The sequence below is a fragment of the Amphiura filiformis genome, chromosome 20, assembly GCF_039555335.1.
Source record: "Amphiura filiformis chromosome 20, Afil_fr2py, whole genome shotgun sequence".
NCBI classification, from domain to species: domain Eukaryota; kingdom Metazoa; phylum Echinodermata; class Ophiuroidea; order Amphilepidida; family Amphiuridae; genus Amphiura; species Amphiura filiformis.
Window position 1 is genome coordinate 31,080,473 of NC_092647.1, and position 20,743 is coordinate 31,101,215.

Sequence of the window (20,743 nt, forward strand, 5' to 3'; positions counted from 1 at the left end):
ATCAACTATGGAATTTACATTGATGTTGTGTTCACCGAAGATGGATCGGTCGGGAAAGAATCAAGATGTGTATATTCAGTCAACAAATTGTGGTGCTAAAGGTCACTTATCCTTATTATAGGCACATGCTTTTTTACTACACTGACACACTTCATAGGATTACAGTGTCTCTCTTGCTTTTAATTGGCAGTTACTACAAAAGGAGCCATTGATGACGGAATAAATTGTGCTTCATTTACACAATTAGCATGCAGGTTTTTTTTCCCAATTTGAAATAAGCTGTTTTCCCAGATTTGCAAGAAATGTTATAGTCTGCATTTAAACATAGACAGTGCAAAGTATTTATTATGATATTTGCGGTGTTCTGCAGTTTTATCATTTTTGGTTTCATTTATCGCATAGACTTGTGTATTACATTCTAGAAAAATTTGATGCTCAAGAAACTTGCAGTGGTCTCATTAGACTCCCGTTAACTGATTAATGCAAACGATTTAAAACGACGTGTGTCAAATATTACAGTGGACATCAGTTAAGCCTTTTGGAACTATATTGGATATTGCTGATTGTATATTCTGTTCATGACTTGGAAACGAAGACAACAAAACTGATGTCCCTGTGTTAGACAAATAACTCCTGAAAATGTTACTATTCTGCTGCTCTTTTTGGATACTCAAGTTTTAATAATACATAAACAATATCATGATATAGTATGCAAGAAATTGTTTGTTGGCTTACATTTTAACCTGCAAGTTTTGGGTGCAACTTTGTAATTTTGCCGGAATATTCTTGTTAATAAAATCTCTTGCCGACTTTTACAGATGAATGAACACTACTCAGAATTCTGACCCTGACATATTTCTCCATTTAGCGAAATTGATGTATCGCTGATGTACAATCATTAATGGTTTTCAAAGAGATTCTCATCTTGATGTACTTTTCTAAGGAGGCACACAAATTTTGATATACACTACACTGCAGCAAGAAAACATGATATAAACTCAACAACAGTAGCTGGCTATTTCGTATTTGTTTATTTGCCATGAAATATGATTCATTGAATTTACAAAGTTCAGTGTTGCATAATATTTACCCTAAGAGAACTACCTGCTGATTGGCCAAAAAGAAGTTTTCATTATCAATTGTACCAATCAGCAACATTGTTAGAATAATTTCACCACACAAAAAAAATGGGGTGAATTATTTGCAAAGCTCTATTCTGATTGGTGATTAAAATGAAGATATCTTGTAATTGACCAATCAGAGGTAATGTTAGATCGGCAGGTAGTGCTCAGGGGGTTAAAAAAAAAGTGTAATTAACACTGCTCTACAAAAATGCAATATCTCCATTTTAAGAAATTATGAAAAAAAATGGGGTTCTGCTCTATACAGTAGATTATTACAGAGGTATGTCGAAACTGATTACATACTGACTATAGTGTGATATGAGGTATTATTGTGTATATTACTATTATATATTGATGAAGAATAACTTGTATGTATGTGTGTAAGTTTATTATCAGAAAATTATATTTAGGGGAGTGATATCGTCTTGTGCGAGGAAGTTTATACTGTGTTTTTTGTGAATTGGATTTGTATATGTGGGGAAACGGTTTTTGGCGTCAGCAAGCAGATGGCATTGAGATGGAATTTTGTCGTCGTTTTAATTTATTATTAAAAACTTAATGCTGGGGTGATGATTCTTTTGGTATTTTACTCGGATGATTATTAATTGCGGGGGACACTAAATGCACTTTAGCTAAATCTACTTGTATCATTTATTATTCTTTGATCAGGTCTAAAATGCCAGGGATCACAATAAAATTATAGGTATATAAACCTGTTATTACATTGTAAATATTGAATAAGCCCAAACTAATGCTGTCACAATTGAATTTCGGCCTATGGGTTGGCCATAGAACCCTGTTCTACGGGCGGACGGACCTTTCAAGTAGGGTCGGTCGGTCGGTTATTGTTTTTTTTGTTTTTTTTTAAATAAAAAAAAAAATTACCAAAATCTGTAAATAATTTGCAATTTGAGAAAATACAATAAAAAACAAATGTTCCTGAAATTTCCAACATTTGGGTCAGCATTCATTTGTAAAGGAAAAATTTGTTTCCCAATTTGTTCAAAATCGGGGTCAGTCGGGCCCGTAGAACAGGGTTTTCTTTTTTCGTCGCCTAACACAAAAATATGAATAAACAGTGGATATTTTACTTTCAGTGGGTTTACTTTTTCCAGGCATATAGTATGAAAAATGTCTGCCATTTTGGAACTGTTCGAAGTATAATTCACTTGCCCTAACAATGGGAGCATCATGTTTTATAGACTGCCTATACACTGCCTTGCTTTGTTCAAACACTAGTTTTGTCACATATTATAGTCGTGTGTCTACTTGCACATAATATGTATTGTTTTGTTTATTATGTTCGCTAGTGGACATATTTTCACAATTTTTCTCGAACCTCTTTTATTATATTAATTGCTAAACCCAAGATGGTATGAATGTAGAAAATATTATTGTAGTTGACTATACATTGTATAACAATGCTGCAAAAATAAATGTGTTACAATTACATAATTATATGAAGAAGAAGCGTAATGCAAAATTTTTGCTAATTATGCTTTTGGCTTATAGATTCTATCAAGTGCACATTTATTTTAATATATTTGTTTATTTTTTTCTTCTACCCCTGTTTATTAATACAAAGTAGTTCTTAACAGAATGCATCATTTGGTTTGCTTTGTGTAGTTATCATACAAATACAAAGCCACAATTATGAATTTACACAATGTGAAGAACTACTCCCGGTTCCAGAATAGTACAGCACTAACTTTTTGGGATTAACAAAATTTTATCCTGTTTTGCCAAATGAAACATAGCTTAATCCTAATCCTTGAGTTAGTTCTATCTGGCAATAAAAGTCAGTTTAAATGTAATTTGAGAGAAACCTTTCCTACAATTGCAGCCACAAAAAAGTCTTTGAACAAGTCTAAGCACTCAAAATCTTGAGTATAGGCTATGAGTTAGCTCATATCTTATGTTAATTTACATAATTCATTGTAAATTAGAAACTGTGTTTTCCAAAAATTAGAATTCATAACCTGCAATAATAGTCTTTGTACAAATCTTTGGGCTTGATTGTTACAGCATACTAAAAACACCCTAAAATGCATGTTTTTGGCCCTTATTCTCCAAAAATGTACCAAAAATTAAAATGTGACTTTCATTGCCAGAGAACTTTCTAAACTATTAGGATTTTGACAAAACAGGATTTAGCTATGTTTCATTTGGCAAAACAGGATAATATTTTTTTAATCCAAATAATGTTGTGCTGTATTGTTCTGGAATCGGGAGTAACAATGTATATTTGATATCAGCTGTGCCCACAGTTGACGTCATTTTGCACGGATATTAAAAGATCATAATTGTAACCTAACATCTGCTGAATGGTACAACTGATGCATATAGAGTATATATAAACCTTAACAAATTTGTGTAGGGTTGCAGCCTAATAGAAGAATTAAATTTACAGAATCTGTGTTGAACATAATCCTAGAAACAGTTTTCAGTTGTAAATCTGGTCAATCGATAAGATTTGTTACTGAAATATTTTGTGGATGGGGTCATCATACCTGTATGCTCAGTGTGATTACCCATCTTAAAGTACAATGTATTGATCAGTAGTTACAAAAGGAGACTTTCTTAAAATTGAGTGTTAATCCACCACAAAGTGGTAGTAAAGTCGGCTCTAGACCATTTTCTGTTTATTGCAGATTTGGAAAGAATGTACTTTCAGCTTTAAAATGACACCTCAACCAGCTTCATCGGACATCTGGAAGTTATGGTTCATCAAAGGTCAAATTCCTAATATATTTTACATAGAAATCCATATACTGTTTTTGATTGTATCTCAAAATGGAAAATGCCGACTTTACGACCAGTTTGTGGTGGATGGGCACATATGATATCACATGTTTCACATTCAGGATGTCCTCATGTTGTTTCACACAATGTAAAACAATGCAATGTTTACATGCAGGCCACATAAGATCTTTTCAAAATCCAACTTGCAATACCTTTGTTAACATTTTGTGATTTTATGTAGCTTGTAGAAACTGTAAAGTTTAATAACATTTGTGGTATTATTTGCTTTGAAACCATCACCAATGGGCTTGATTTTTTGAGAAAAATGCAAAAAAATAGGCCCAAAATTGGGCAGGGGTGTAGTACCCCCTTAATGACCTCGCACAACATGAAACGATAAAGAATGGCCTGTAAAACGGTTGTTCAACCATTACCCATCTTTGCTGTTTGAATGAAGTGAAGTTGATCAAAGACATAAAAAATGGGTCTGTATAGATAAGGATGGTTCTCTTTTTGTGACTACTGATGGTCCTTGCTCTCCAAGTGTTATGTGTTATACATATAGCTACAATAAAACTTAGAAAAGTTGCAGTTAATTATTGCAAGACTGCCAATTTTTGTACAATGCCTTTGGGCATGACATTAAAAGAAAGCATTTTCTTTTTCCGATTCATTTGAAGTATGATCTCTCTACTTCCAAAGATGTAGTAATGACTCCAATGTACTGTAGACATTGTTAATGGGTAGCTAAAAGCAACAGTTTAAATCTCAATTCCTTACTGATCATGGTTACTGATGGGGCTGCGACTTTTTTTTTAACAAGCATAAGAGTCCACATCACTATCTGAAGTAAACTGAATTGGTAGTCTTACAGTTGTGGGCTATTTTATAAATGACTACAAAAGGACCAATGAACTTCATTGTTCCTTGTTCTGCACGAAACTATAACCTTCAAAATTGGACTAAGTTGGTTGTTTTAGCTTACGATATGATGGACTATGAAATCAGTTTATGAACTATTGGACTATGAAGTCAGACTAACACGTTTATGGCACACTCTACCTAAGCCACACAAACTTTGGTCCCGGGACTTTGGTCAGTAACAAATTGGTGGACTTCCTAATACTGTATTAAAATCAATATCCTTGTAGTATTGAGACTAACAAAATTACATTATTGTCATTACATAATGCACAGCAAAATTAAAAATGATTGGTGTGTGGATCGCAGGCACCATTTTTTTCATTCTAACATTTAAAAAAAAAGAAGATATAGCTCAAACCATATTTAGGGTTTATTAAGCCTAACTAATTTCAACCTATTTGAAGAATTTGTTCACTTTTCAACTAAAAGGTCAAAGAGCAGAAATGTTAGTAATTGGAAGGGAAATTTTGATTCCCAAGTAAAGAAATACATAAACAATTGTGGGGAATAATATTGTTATTTTGTGGAAATTTGGCTTCTCTGTAGTCATGAACCTTTAAATGGAAGTGAGATTTTGACAGTTTTGAGATCATAATCAAATGAATCCTGCTGTATTTCTATATTTGTTAGGGTTATATTACCTCCTGTGATTTTTAAAGTAGTCTTTTTCCTGGATTTTTTTTTCTTCTTTACTGTGTGATTTTATTCTTATCTAGAGTCAAGATGATATCAAGCTGCATATGGCTAAATAAAATAAATTAATATTATATATAATTTGAGTTTTGTGTATTGATTACTTGGGTTCTTCTCTTTAAGATAATAGTTTTAAGAGATTTCAGTTCACTGTAATCATGCTAATCATGTTAAAATTCCTGTATTTGGCGGAGCATTCATGGTAATAGTACTTATAGAACTGATATCTACGCTATGGAAGCATTTCAACAAGCCCTCCCCCCCTTCAGATTAGTGGAAAAGTTTATTGGAATTTGCACATAGGGTCAAGTTCAAAATTACTCAAAACCCACACCGCCAGGGTCCTCTGCAATAAGGTTTCAGAAAATGTATACTTTGACTTCTGATGTCTAGCTATGGAGTTTATGGGCCTATTAAGAGTAACATTGTGATGTCTTATTGTATAATTTTGGTCCTGCATAGTTGGGAAAATGAAAACTGCTTTGATTTTTACTGAAAATGGTCTCAAATTATTTTTCTTGTTGCAGAAATCAGAGAAAGAAAGTTTTAACTATCTAGGGCACTTTCTTATGCAGTTAACACAAAAAATATCAAGGTGAAAGGGACTCTGTAGAACACATTGCAACTGAATGGATATTGTCCTATTTTGCTGGGTTTCGAAAAAGTAACAAAAGGTCCTACATAAGGCAAACTGTTCTTTTACCGATTTATTATTGGGTTATGGCAAGACATAATTTGAGACCATTTTCAACAGAATGGCATTCTTGCCCCTTACGGGGCCAAAATTTGACACGACATCGATGTTACCTCTTTACCCTTAACTCCATAAGCGTTTATTATAGGCGGGTCAAATTAGACTTTTTTCTGTAATATGACCAGAGGAACACCCAGGGAGGAACACACACATTGTCATTGGTGTTGTGGTAACCAAGTCCGAATAATTATGAACTTTATTAATCCTGGTGCACAGTGTCAGCGCCCTGATATCTTCATGGCAGAAATTGCCATGGTAGGATGAATCCACCGCCACGTATAGCCATTTTGTATCGACCTGTTTAATAGTTTTGATTCGCATAATGGGCCGAAGGACATCTGACTAAGGCTACTGACAATAGCCCCGATTAGCCCGTTACTGACCTCGCTGTGTGTTAGTCGAGCATGGTACACCATAGGTCATATGCTTTTAGACTACCTTCACGATTGGCCTATACACTTCGCTATATAATTCGGCACATATAAATCAAAATTATTGTCAATTTTTGACTCAAGACGCACGGTTCTTTCTCAAGACGCAAGCTAACAACTATCATATCTGTTCAAAATATATATTAAAGTGCAAGGAACCACATCTGGTTTCTTTATACGAAATCATTTACGGGAGATATTCATCATTTTCAAAACCGGTATCCAAATAAAAAAAATTAAGATTTATCGTCTGAATATCAATCGTGCATAGCACATCCACGTGTATCGATCCCGTGTATTCATTTCAGTGTCTCTTGCTGTATAGTGTAATTATTAACCAGGCGATGTCGGTGTGTGGTGTATAGGTTCAAGAATCTTTCACATCAAATAGGTGCTGTTGAAATGCCTATATAACACTTAGATTCCTAGTGCTGCTGCCCCAGAGGTACACTGCCTCCCAGTACCCTACAGTACCACACAGGCACTGTAGAGTACCTGTGTGGGTACTCTTGCTGGTACTCCATAGAGTTGGCACAAAATAGCAGCAGTGTACCTCTGGGGCAGCAGCAATAGGAATGTGGTAGTGAAATGATCAGCTCTACTAGTACTATGTATCTCTGCAAAGTATGGTAATTTTAATGTGATTTGCACTATGGTTACGGAAATCTATTGGACTTTTAATGCCGCTCATTGTACAGGGTGTCCCAGAATGATTTATACCGAGAAAGGTCGAATTTTTTAGGTATGAACGGCATTTCTATTAGTCATATTGTTTTTCATTTTACGTTCTACATATATTTAGCTTTCTCAGATTTTTTAGATTTTAAAACTTGGACGTTTCTAGTAGAAGTTAGAGAGGATTGCGTAAAAATGGTGAATTCCAAGCTTTGACAAAGCAAACTATTTTGAAAATTTGTAAAATTACTAACCGTTCAGCACAAAGTAATGTTATGCAGTATATTGCTGTGTCCTGTTCTTACTTCTACTAAATAGTCGATATCTGTCATTTATTTATGATGTTATGAAGCAACCATAGCATGGAATAAAGGATTTGTTACGCTTGAGTGACCTTAAACTATTCTTTCTTTGGCGACAGTTTTGAAGACAATTGAGGTGTGAGTTTCATCATTTGAAATGCCGGCAGAGATGGATTTTTCATAAAAGTATAGAGAAGGTTCGTCCTTAGTGTCACAGCATGCATTTATGTCCACAGTATATGGGCAAACCCACAGCTACGTAACGAAGAAGATTAAAATTTACTGCGGAGGATCCTTGCGGAAGTTATATCCTCTGTAATAATGACATTTCTGGGTAAAAATTGTGGTAAAAATCACATGAAAAGTATGTTTTCCAACCTTAATATCTGATGTCATATTAACATGTTTCACTTAATCCCATATCAAGAATTATTTAGCATTGTAAGCTCTACATCTGTGCCAAATTTGGTGTATTTCCTATCAAAGAATGTAGGATTTCTCCAATATATTCCACAGTGCGGCTGGACGATGGTGATAAAGGATCCATGTGTTATGATGCCTTTGCACTGTAAATTACACACATGCAGTTTTCGTCCATTTTCAGTAATAGCAATGTCACGCCAAAACGAATAACGCTATTTCCATGAAAGTCGCAGAATAAGTAGGAAACATGTGTGGCATTGTACTGCACCTATTAAAATTAGATACACTGTTGACTATATATTTTTGATATTTTGTTCAAACACGGTACAAATCATTCTGGGACACCCTGTATGTTCCAGAATACGAATCGCCTTGCCATTAATGCTCCCCAGTACATAATGTAATAAAATCTGATTCAATCGGGCCAAAGGAGGTGATTTGAAAAATTGCTTGATCACCAACTTGACCAGTAATCAAGCATGCTGCTGGACATGACATTGTGTATTGTCAAAACCTTGCATCTCTAGCATAATATATGTGACCATCCACCACAACTGAGCCCGAATGTCTCCAGTGCCACTATTGAGATATGCTCCATTGAACTTAACAATAAACAATAGGAAACAAAGGATTTATTGACTGTTTTATTGATGTTTCACTACTTAAATGTCAAGTACTATAGACATGATATACATCATTTTAAAGCTAATTTCAAGCAGAATATTTTGGTTGAATATCTCAAAAATGATGATTGGCGACTTCAGGGCTCAGTTGTGCTGGATGGTCACATATGCACTTTATGTTGATATTTTCTTCAGGGCTACCAACTCTCATGCATTTGGCGTGAGTCTTGCTCATTTTCACATTATTTGAGCACTAACTTACTCATGCCAAGGTAATAAAATCTCGCACATCATCAAAATGCATGTAGTTTGAGAAATTCTTGAGCTCCACAATTGCGTAATTTAAGCTTTGGCCTGGTTGGAGAAAAATTCCATTTCCATGTTTCCAAACATTTAATATCCGGAACAGAAATTCATTAAGAAATGAGTCAAAATTCTTGAATTGGTAATAAGTGAGACTGTGAACTTAGAAGTAGGTACGGTACATCCAGATATTTTAATGGGTGATGTGAGGGGGTCTCTGTCCCAGAATATGTCCATTTGGATGGGTCGAGTGGGATGGCTTCAAAAGTCCACTCTTAAACTTTTTACCACAAGTCATGAAGATTGTCACTACAATTAAATTTAATTATACTTTGCTTTATTGAGCATGTTAATATGATTAGGTAAACATGAACTATTGAACTGATTGATTCCTGAATAAGCATTTGTATTATTTCATCAGTGTCATTAGGTATCCTACAATGCCAAACAGTCAAGGTTTAGGAATACTCAGGATACATGGTGAAGGTTTCACAATATTGACACATTGATTGATTATAATAATTATAACTTCCGTATTCTTTCCATTAGCCGCCCATGCCCCTATAAGCGCCCACCCAGACTTTACAGCAAGCAAACTAATATTATTAATTGCCCATGCAAATCTGGACTATGGTCGGAAATATATGGCCCACTGATAATGATGATGATGATGATGAAAACATTATTTTTGGCCATTTTTTACTTTTGCAATGCATATATGTAATCAATGTAAAAAATAAGCGCCCACCTAAAATGACTTGGTTAAGCGTCTTGGGCGGTTAATGGAATGAATATGGTAACTTCCAATTTCCTTATCTGCACCGTTACCCTGACAAAACAAAAAGTTGAACATAATTCTGCAGTTATACAATACAATTTATTTATTTGTATTATTTACGTTTAGCCTTGAATACCTTCACAATCACTGAGGAGGATATTTGTGCATTGCCCTTTGAAAACAAAGCCTAATGTTAGGGGTGAATATGTGAGTGGACACGTCAAATGAGCCATAAACTCGGCAAACTGCATTCTGAGTTATAGTGTAAAATGTATGTGACGGTCGTATAGGTATCTCAATTTGTTGCGACAAGTGTCTGATCAACCACCGTTTAAACCAATCAATAATCCTATTGCCAAAGAGGATAATAAGCTTCTACCTATTTCTTGAATAGTTCTTGTCTTTGTTTGCTTTGGCTAAATCCTGTTCAAGTGGTAGATAACAAAGCATTGCATTCTAGGACATTCCTGAACCTCGTTCACTTGGGGATGATTTGCAATGACCGCCAATTATGTCTCTTTGATATTTATTACCAGAAATGTGGAAAAAGAGTCACACGTAGTTAACCGAAAAAGGTACAATTTTGTTGAAGGAAAAAAGTTCAACAAACCATAAACCTGCTTCTGGATATCATTGAAGTCAAATGATATACCATTTTAAAGCTTACGATATATATTTTCTCAACACAAAATGAAACAAAATTGACCGGGGGCCAAATTAATTTACGGCTGATTCGCCGTGTCCAATCACATATGTGCAAAATTGGAGTTACTGTCAAAACTGTCAAGATGTATCAGAGTAAACATATCTGATATAGGTTGTTATGTTGTAGGACGTTTGACATGTGGGGGCCCAAGGTTTGCGTTGATGGTGGGTAGGTGTGGGAGCTTGAAATTTTCTTTTTGTTAATTAAAATTTCTTATTTGCATGTTTATTTTCACACAAGCTTTGAAGCCCCTTACCCAAATTATTGGGTGGACCAAGCCCAATAGCCTATGTAATTAAAGACCCATTCAGTGATCCCAGCGCAAGTGTAAAAAAATTAAAATTGTTTATTAATTGCTTAAAAGTGAAGGATAAGTCATTCAAATTGTCATTTGGTATTTTTGAAATGACAAATTGGCAAAAAAACGAAGAAAACAGCAGTACTGACCAAATTGAAACCCCATTGAAATACATGTAGCTAATTTAGATACTGTCAGTATCTAAATTAAAGATTCGTGTAAAATGTCTCTTGTCTTAAATCACTCGCAGGCTATGTTAGCACATCTATGACAATGACAAAGGTACCAAAATCTGAATTGTGATGATTTTTACGATCGTCCAAATGAGCAAATCACTGAATGGGCCTTTAATGTACGGCCTGAGCCCAGCTTTCACATAGGATTTGTTCTCAGATGTCAAATCATGTTCTCATGATAACAGTGACTTGAATAACCACATACCGATTTGCCTCGCGCCCAAAATTATGCCAAACAACTTGGCTTGACCTGAAATTTCGGTGAATCATTAGTTGTTACAAGTCATGATTTAAAATACCCGGGGGGGGGGTCACTCCCATTGTAGCCTGTACACCATCCGCGATAATCAACTTTTGAGAAGCACTCTAAACAAGGATTTAACCCTTGGCTAAAACGATACCCTAAACAGGGATTTTAATCCTTGCATCAAATTTCATACCCTAAATTTCATTTCCACGTATTAGCAATTGCAATTTTGCTACCCTTTTTTCCAATATTTCATGTTTTTGACACCCTAAACACGATATGCGCCAGATCGTGCCTACCTACCTGAAAAACTACCCTTTTACGCGTTTTCATTATCGGATGGTGTACAGGCCACAATGGGAGTGACCCCCTGGGAAAAATATTCACAATAGACCTCGAAGTAAGGGGACAAACCAAAAGTTTGATGATGTTCTAAAAACGATAGTCTTTTCGTTACGGACAACTAGTCGAGTTCTAACTAGTTAAAATATCACCAATCCGTCAAAGTTGATCTTTCAGTTTGGAATTTTCAACATTTCACACTATGTTTCAGGTAGGGAGGGGGGGGGTCAAGTTCCTAACAAAAGCACTTTCATTTGTGTGGTTTGTTCCTTAATCAATTTAAGAAGTAAACAATAAGAAAACATGTGTTTGCTTGTTAATATTTATTGCTTATAATCTCTGCTGTCTTTCAAATTAATAACCATTCTGCATGACACAATCAATTTCAAAATCTAATCAATACTAGTGTTAGAACAAATGAAAACAAGGCAAATAATACAAAGACATTGCGTGAATAATTACAAGACACATACACAAATTTATGCAGCCAGTCATAATTATTGCCAAGCCATTTGATTTATGAACATTAAAAAAGTTAAATGACAATGATTTGTTCAAAACAATTCTCCCAATTTTCCCCACACAGTCCATTTGGCTTCCTCAAGGTTGTAACATCAGTACTTTGTCGCATTACTTCACAAGTATACAGATGGCGGCACCCAGGACTGTAGCAAGGATTTACTTTCGGGGTGTGGCAGGCTCAAAAGTGGACCTTTTTTTGAAGTTTCCTTCAGAAAAGGGTCAATTTCAACATTCTTCGAAAAGTGGACCTTTTGTGAATGTTTCCTTCAAAAAAGAGCTGGTTCTCAACATTTTTACAGAAAAAAAGTGGACCATATTTTTTGGAGGGGGTATTATAGTGATATCGGTGCCATAATAGGTACATTACTACCTGGCCCATGGCTACTGCTTTGGACGCACCAGTCAGCACCACCTTTAATTGCGTGTGTAAACAGGGCAGTTCTTTTAAACAGTACACACAATCTAAAATAGCGCCTACTGGAGCAGGCAATGACGTCAGTATCAGAATGTCAGTCCAATATCAGTCTTACTCTTCACCTGTTTTATGAAAGTTTGAGATAAAAAAAAATTGGGTATCGAGAAACAATGACATTTCAAATTAATTCAAGCAGATTTTTTAACCTTATCCAAAGCTTCTGGTCTTTGACAAGATTATAATGCAAGTATGAAATACCCGGCATTTTATTACTACATATACATGCACACACTCTTTTGGTAGAAAAGCTATTTATAACATGGCTCTTCTTAACTTTGCATTATTGAAACTGCTTGCCAAAATACATTTTAATTGAAGATTTATTATAACTAGTTTTTTCAATACAATATACACACAAAAATATATGACAATTAGATCATGGAAGTGCCACACTTCCTTGATCTCATCCATTTGAGCCAAAGGAGGCAATTTTGAAAATTGAGTTACTACCATGTATCATCATAAACTTACTCACTAAGTAACAACTTGTATCCCAGACTTGTAGCATATAATTGACGAAATGCTTGTATCCCTATAGCCTTTTGTTTGAGAAGTTACAATCTTTTACAATGCTGAATTTTCTTATACTGTATAAGTGGTCATTTTCACGTACAGTTATTTACGCGATTTAGAGCAAGAGACACATTTTCGCAAATGTTGTTTTCACGATTGCCCACTGCCCAGTCCTTCCCTATACTTGTAATACATTATTGCATATATTCGTGTTGTGTTTTTTTCGCGGATGTAGCTCTAATCGGGAAATTGGTGAAAATAAATCCCGAGCGAAAATTACCACTTATACAGTATTTCATTGGGTGTTTTTTGCTCGCTACTTTTGTCTGTATCTCAATTTCACACTTGCCACCTTTGGCCTACTTGGATCAGAACATATCACATACAAACCTCACAAAAAGAAACTCCTCACTAGTTTGAGGGGTCATAACTTTGAGCATAATTAATTACAAACAATTAAATTGATACATTGGTAGGAGTGTGAAGACATTTTTGTTAGCTGCATCCTGTAATATGATTCAGGACTAGTGTAAAAAGAAATCAGAATGATCAAGAATTGAATAATTTTAATGAAATTTGGTGTGATTTGAAAAAGTTGCAATAACAGATTACACAGTGTGAAAGTACACAGCCAAACATATTTCATTCACCTAAAGCGAGTGGCGGTTAATTGTGTTATTAATCAGTAAGAACCAGTGGTATTAAATTGAGTCTTTTCAACTTGAGCATTCTGCATGCTTGATACCCATTAATGTGTATCCTTTTTAAATACAGTAATACCCATTAATGTGTATCCTTTTAAAATACAATAAATGAAGAGCTCTGCAACATTTGGAATAGCACCAATTTCATTGAAATTGTTAATTTCTTGATTAATCTGATTTCTTTTTACAATGTTTGGTATCATACAGTGACTAACAAATGTCTCCACATGTTTGTATCACTTGGCCATTCAGTTGAAATCCATACACCCCTATGGAAGACATGACCTTAATCTCCCACCCAGAGTGAGAATTTCAAATGGAGTTACTTGATAGGAGACTCCATTTGAAATTTACACTCCCTGTGTGGATGATTAAGGTCATGTCTTCCATAGGGGTGTATGGATTTCAACTAGAAAAGCCAATAGATACAAACCTGTCGACAAGTTTGTTAGTCGTTGTATGATACCAAACATTGTAAAAAGAAATCGGATTGATCTGGTCCCATCAGGACCCAAGCATGTGTCCGCCCAGACCGATGGTTAAACAAGAAATTAAGAATTCCGATGAAATTTGGTGCTATTCCAAATGTTGCCGAGTTCTTTATTTAAAAATGATCAAAGTTATGACTTTTTAAATTCGTGAGAACTTTCTTTTTAGAGGTTTTAACAAATGTAATTGCCCTGCAATATTAATATAATAGCCTATACTATCAGGCAGTGAATATTATGTGAATATATTAATCTATGTGGAATGTAAGTAAACAGCTCAAGGTGATGTTTGAATGGAAATAAATTACTATAAAAATGTTAGCTATCATCTATATACCATGCATTAGGCATGAAAATGTGTATTTACATTTAGGATGGAATTGAAGTTCCCTGGTTGCCTGCATGCTCCAATGGGCCATCTATTCCATTTAAAATCCACACTACCCCTGTGAAAGATTTTGGAAATATCTTTCACAGGGGGAGTATGAATTTCAAGTGAAATGAACACATTAGGCAGCTCCATTTGAGTTTCATACACACTCTGAGAAAGATTTAACCTGAATCTTCCACTGAGGGAGGGTGAGTTTCAAATGGAGCTGATAATGTGTCCATTCCATTTGAAATTCATACTCCCATATGTGACTGAAGATATTTCCAAAATCTTCCACAGAGGTAGTGTGGATTTAAAATGGAATAGCCCAATAAAACCACAACACTTAAATTACAAATACCTCAGTAGGCTGAGTTGAGGGATTCTCACTCTTCAGGCCAAAAAAAACAAAAACAGTTTGTATCATATACTCAGTTGTTATACATTAGATTTATGCTGTGCGTTTGGTCATGCAAAATTGCAAAAAAAAGTTTGGGACATGAGACAAATGGCCTCAGATGGTTAAATGGCAGTAATTGCAGTGTTGAAAGCCTGGCAGGACCTAGTCCTGCCAGCAAGACTTCAGTCTTTAGCATAAACATAATGACATCTAACAGACCTGAAGTCTTGCAGCGGTATATAGGGATGCACTGTACGTTTAAGTAATCCAAACTTCAAGCATCAAGAAATATACCTTGTATTTGTCAGTTTTACCTCAGAGATGCTGTAGACCCTCTCTACACAGTGTAGAAACATCACAAGTAGAATGCTGCTCAATATGATAAATCCAAATCATGAAAATCAAGACATTTTGCAGAGCAATATTTTGACCACTTTTGCACTAAGTAAATTATTCCCATGAAGATTGCAGGTTTTGCCAGCTCAGGGATTTTTGAACCCACCCAAAAGATGAGATCAATGTAGATCAATTACCTCAACTTTGTGAGTATAGACTAGTACAGTGGGATTAAAATCATCCACGCACACCTAAACCCTCGTACAATGGGATTAAAATCATCAGTGCATGCCCAAACTGTCCTTGAGAGAGTTCCTCAGCTACATCCTTAGAGCCCAAAATGAGCCCACATATTGTGATGTTTCTTATTTGTGGAATAGATATAAATAGAGTGCACTGTAACTCTAGGTATGACGAGTTACAGTTACTGGAACTAGGCAGAACCTGACAATTCACTAGAGCAATATGGACCTATATTAGGGTGGTTCTTATTTTACAAAAGTCTGAAATTCCATGCTCCTACCCCTTAGAATGGTTCAGTTGGATGAAAAACTTATTCTGTAAAATTTTCAGGAAGATCGGACAATATTTACTGGTAGCCCAAGAGTCTCCAATATGGTGACCCCTGTCGTGATTATTGGTCATCGGACATTTTGAGCAATTTTAGGGAGTATATTTTCAAAATAGAGTGTCTCTTGATATTCAATCTTTCTAAATGCATTAACAGTAACTAGTTTAACATGTATATAACAAAAGGTGCCTTGTATTTACTTCCATTGTTGTTTTAAACTCGACTAGATATGGGACTTCGTGCTGCGAATACTCCTAAATACCGGTCCTCGCCCATTTTCAAGCATTTGTAAGGGGTCTAATATAAAAATTAGAGTGTCTCTTGATACCCAATCTATGTAATTGCATTAACAGTAACTAGTTTAACATGTGTATAACAAAAGATGTCTTGTATTCACTTCCATTGATTTTTTAAACTTAACTAAATATGGTAGTTTGTGCTGTGAGTACTCCTAAATACCAGTCAACAGCCATTTTCGAGCAACTTTTATAAGGGGTTTATTTTCAAAATAGAGTGTCTCTTGATACTGAATCTTTGTAATTCCATTAACAGCAAACAGTAAACATATCTAGATAGCAAAAGATGTCTTGTATTCACTTCCATTGTTGTTTTATTCTCAACCAGATATGGTAGTTTGTGCTGTGAGTATTAAAATATGGCCGGTCGTCAGCCATTTTCGAGCAACTATAAGGGGGCCCTATTTTCAAAATAGAGTGTCTCTTGATACCCAATCTTTGTAATGGCATTAACAGTAACTAGTTTAACATGTGTATAACAAAAGATGTCTTGTATTCACTTCCATTGATTTTTTAAACTCAACTAAATATGGTAGTTTGTGCTGTGAGTACTCCTAAATATCAGTCAACAGCCATTTTCAAGCAACTTTTATAAGGGGTTTATTTTCAAAATAGAGTGTCTCTTGATACTGAATCTTTGTAATTGCATTAACAGCAAACAGTAAACATATCTAGATAAAAGATGTCTTGTATTCACTTCCATTGTTGTTTTATTCTCAACCAGATATGGTAGTTTGTGCTGTGAGTATTAAAATATGGCGGTCGTCAGCCATTTTCGAGCAACTATAAGGGGGCCTATTTTCAAAATAGAGTGTCTCTTGATACTCAATCTTTGTAATTGCATTTTAAACATCAAATATCTTAACATGTATATAACAAAAGATGTCCTGTATTCACTTTCATTGTTGTTTTATTCTCAACCAGATATGGTAGTTTGTGTATGCTGTGATTTATGGTCGTCAGCCATTTTCGAACAATTTTATTTAGGGGGTCTATTTTCAAAATAGGATCTCTCAATTCTTCAATCTCTTTGTAATAGGCATTAACAGCAACAAGACAGCCTGCAAATGTCTCTATATTAAAACATCTGCCAAGTAAAGTCTCCACTTGTACCTGTGGTATCTTTCTAGAGCAGCCTTGGTTCTTCGATCCCATCGCTCCAGTGGCCACAAAATGTGAAATGGTAAAATCAATGCAAAACGGGAGGGTGAGAATGAAAACGCTCAAAGCGCATCAAAGTTGCCGCATGGCTAATTTCAGATAGTCGACTGGAAGACTTTGTCACACAGAATACCAGTTAAGACTCTTGGAGAAGTTGGGTATTATCAGCTGACTTTATGGATCATGATCCAGAAACTTGGACCAGCCGTGATCATGGTGATGACTTTCTTGAGGGGTGGAAATCATCAGTCTGACAGTCAGCACAGACTGTTATTTGGGTTAGAACAATGAATGTGAATACAGAACAGTTTTTGTTATGTTAAACTAGTTCAGTTGCTTTTAATGCAATTGCAAAGATTGAGTATCAATGGATACTCTATTGGGAAAATCCCCCATAAATTGATGGCTGACAACCATTAGGGGTACTCACGGCACAAGTTGCCATATCTTGTTGAGTTTAAAACAACATTGGAAGTAAATACAAGACAGCCTTTGTTATAGATATAACTAGTTACTGTTAATACAATTACAAAGATTGAGTATCAAGAGACACCCTGTTGGGAAAATAGACCCCCTTGAAAATGGCTGATGACCAGTCCGTATTTAGGTTCTCACGGCACATAACTGCTATTTGGTTGCGTTTAAAACAACAATGCAAGTGATTACAAGACATTTTTTGTTATATACATATGTTAAAGTAGTTGGTGTTAATGCAATTACAAAGATTCAGTATCAAGAGACACTCTATTTTGAAAATAAACCCCTTATAAAAGTTGCTCGAAAATGGCTGTTGACCGGTATTTAGGAGTACTCACGGCACAAACTACCATATTTAGTTGAGTTTAAAAATCAATGGAAGTGAATACAAGACATCTTTTGTTATACACATGTTAAACTAGTTACTGTTAATGCAATTACAAAGATTGGGTATCAAGAGACACTCTATTTTTTATATTAGACCCCTTACAAATGCTTGAAAATGGCCGAGGACCGGTATTTAGGAGTATTCGCAGCACGAAGTCCCATATCTAGTCGAGTTTAAAACAACAATGGAAGTAAATACAAGGCACCTTTTGTTATACATGTTAGACTAGTTACTGTTAATGCATTTAGAAAGATTGAATATCAAGAGACACTCTATTTTGAAAATATACTCCTCTAAAATTGCTCAAAAATGTCCGATGACCAATAATCACGACAGGGGTCACCATATTGGAGGCTCTTGGGCTACCAGTAAATATTGTCCGATCTTCCTGAAAATTTTACAGAATAAGTTTTTCATCCAACTGAACCATTCTAAGGGGTAGGAGCATGGAATTTCAGACTTTTGTAAAATAAGAACCACCCTAACCTATATACCTATTGACACGATGCAGCCTGGTTGGGAAATCAGTCAAGCTTCACCCAGCTTGCCCAAGCTGCAGCTTTCAGCAGCCAAATGCACATTGGAAATGACAAATGTACATAATTATGAGTATGCAAATGTGTCATAAATCTACAAACAAATTTCATATTATTGGTCCTGTGTCACAACCTGGGGTACCTTTGTGTTACATAGTAAAAAAATGAAATGGTTCATACATTTTACCTACACATCTCATTTGAAGTGGTTCATCCTTCTGAGCATTTTGACACCTTTTTTATGGAAATCGGTTAAAAAATGAGAGAGTGCGGGCCAAAACAATCACAAAGTAGGGAGGATGTAACCCCGCCTCTTTTTTCCACATTTACAATCATTCTGAGCAAGTATTGGTTTTTTCAATGAACTTTTGTATTTATTCACTTGGTTTAGATGTCTGGGAGTTCATTTAGACATTTTTTTACTAGATTCAAATTTTAAAGGGGTTTTAAATCAAATTTACAATATGAATCCCTCCCCTAATCCTCCTCCCCTAATCCTCAGCCACCCTTGGCACATTTCATGCCAAACGTCATAAGAAAATAATTGAAAAATATTTGAAAACAGGATAAAAACATGAGTAATATAGAATAAATTAGCCTCAATTTAAGACCTAATTGAATCTTCTAAGTGAAGGAATACTCAAGAGACAGTGTTTTGAAATCCAAACTGCACATCAAAATGTAACAAAGCCACCTTTTTGTGTACCCCAGTATATGGCACAGGATCTATTACAAAAAATGGGGAAATCTGCCAAATGCTGGGTCCGGTATACCTAGAGTGTAATCTCTCCTTCCCCAGCAAGGCTGCCACCATGTAAATAGGTATGGGCCCTAAAATAAAATAAATTTAACAAAATACCAATAGTACCACTTTGGTTTGGAATTCTTAGCATTAAAATAGAGTTCATTGGTGGGATTTTCAAATTGTTACAATTAAGTACTATATCAAATTCCCTGTTGCATAATATACCAGTAATTATTATATAAAAATCCATAGCAGCATTAGTTAAGTTACAAGGTGCAAAAGAATATTATTTCACAAAATTTCCGACTTGATTTGTAGCGGGTAAATCATCAATTACCACACAAGGTGCTACACTTCTTCAGCTAAAGAGTTATAACCGACTGGAATATTAGAGATGGCTACAAAACCCAATCGCTGGCACCCTGGCACAACCGGCGGTTAATTTTTTTAACCACTTTCAATATTGTTCCCAACAATAGAAATCACGCCTAATCACCAGTTCTACCCAACCGCTTGTTGGTTTTCCCAACCCGCTTGTTGGGTTTTGAAGCCACTTGTACCAGTTCAAACAGTGCTATACCATTTCGCTCAAAGCACTGGCATACACACACGCTTAAGACACCGTGCAAAACATCTGTTTCAACGTTTTGATGTAGTCAGCAAATATGCAAATCGATAACAAGGGCACCAATCATTCCCTGATGTGCGCATGGAAAACTGCTATACTCGTACTCACTATGCGTCAGCACTGTGTATGTTATAAAGCAAAATCAATTATGAGACCTGTTCCAACAAAATGAGATGAAAGTTGCAGAATTTCATTTCTGAGTTGACTAAACTCACATTCTCCCCATAGTTTTAAAAATGATACAAGACATGTTCAGTGTTGATTTCTCACTTGGTGTTCAAAACTAGTTTTTTTCTTTGCACTTTTTTTTCTATCGATTTGTGGCATGTATAATGGCTTGTATCTTCTTTGCATCTTTGGTGACTTCAATCTCATTTTATGGGAACAAGTCTCATCACAGGGTCTTTCACATAATCTTAGGAGCATAAGATATGTATAATTATTATATGAGTGTTAAAAGTAATTGGCCCTCATGAACATGGCTTCATAATGTGTAGACTGTGCACATTAGCTTGCTATCTGTTTCCAAATC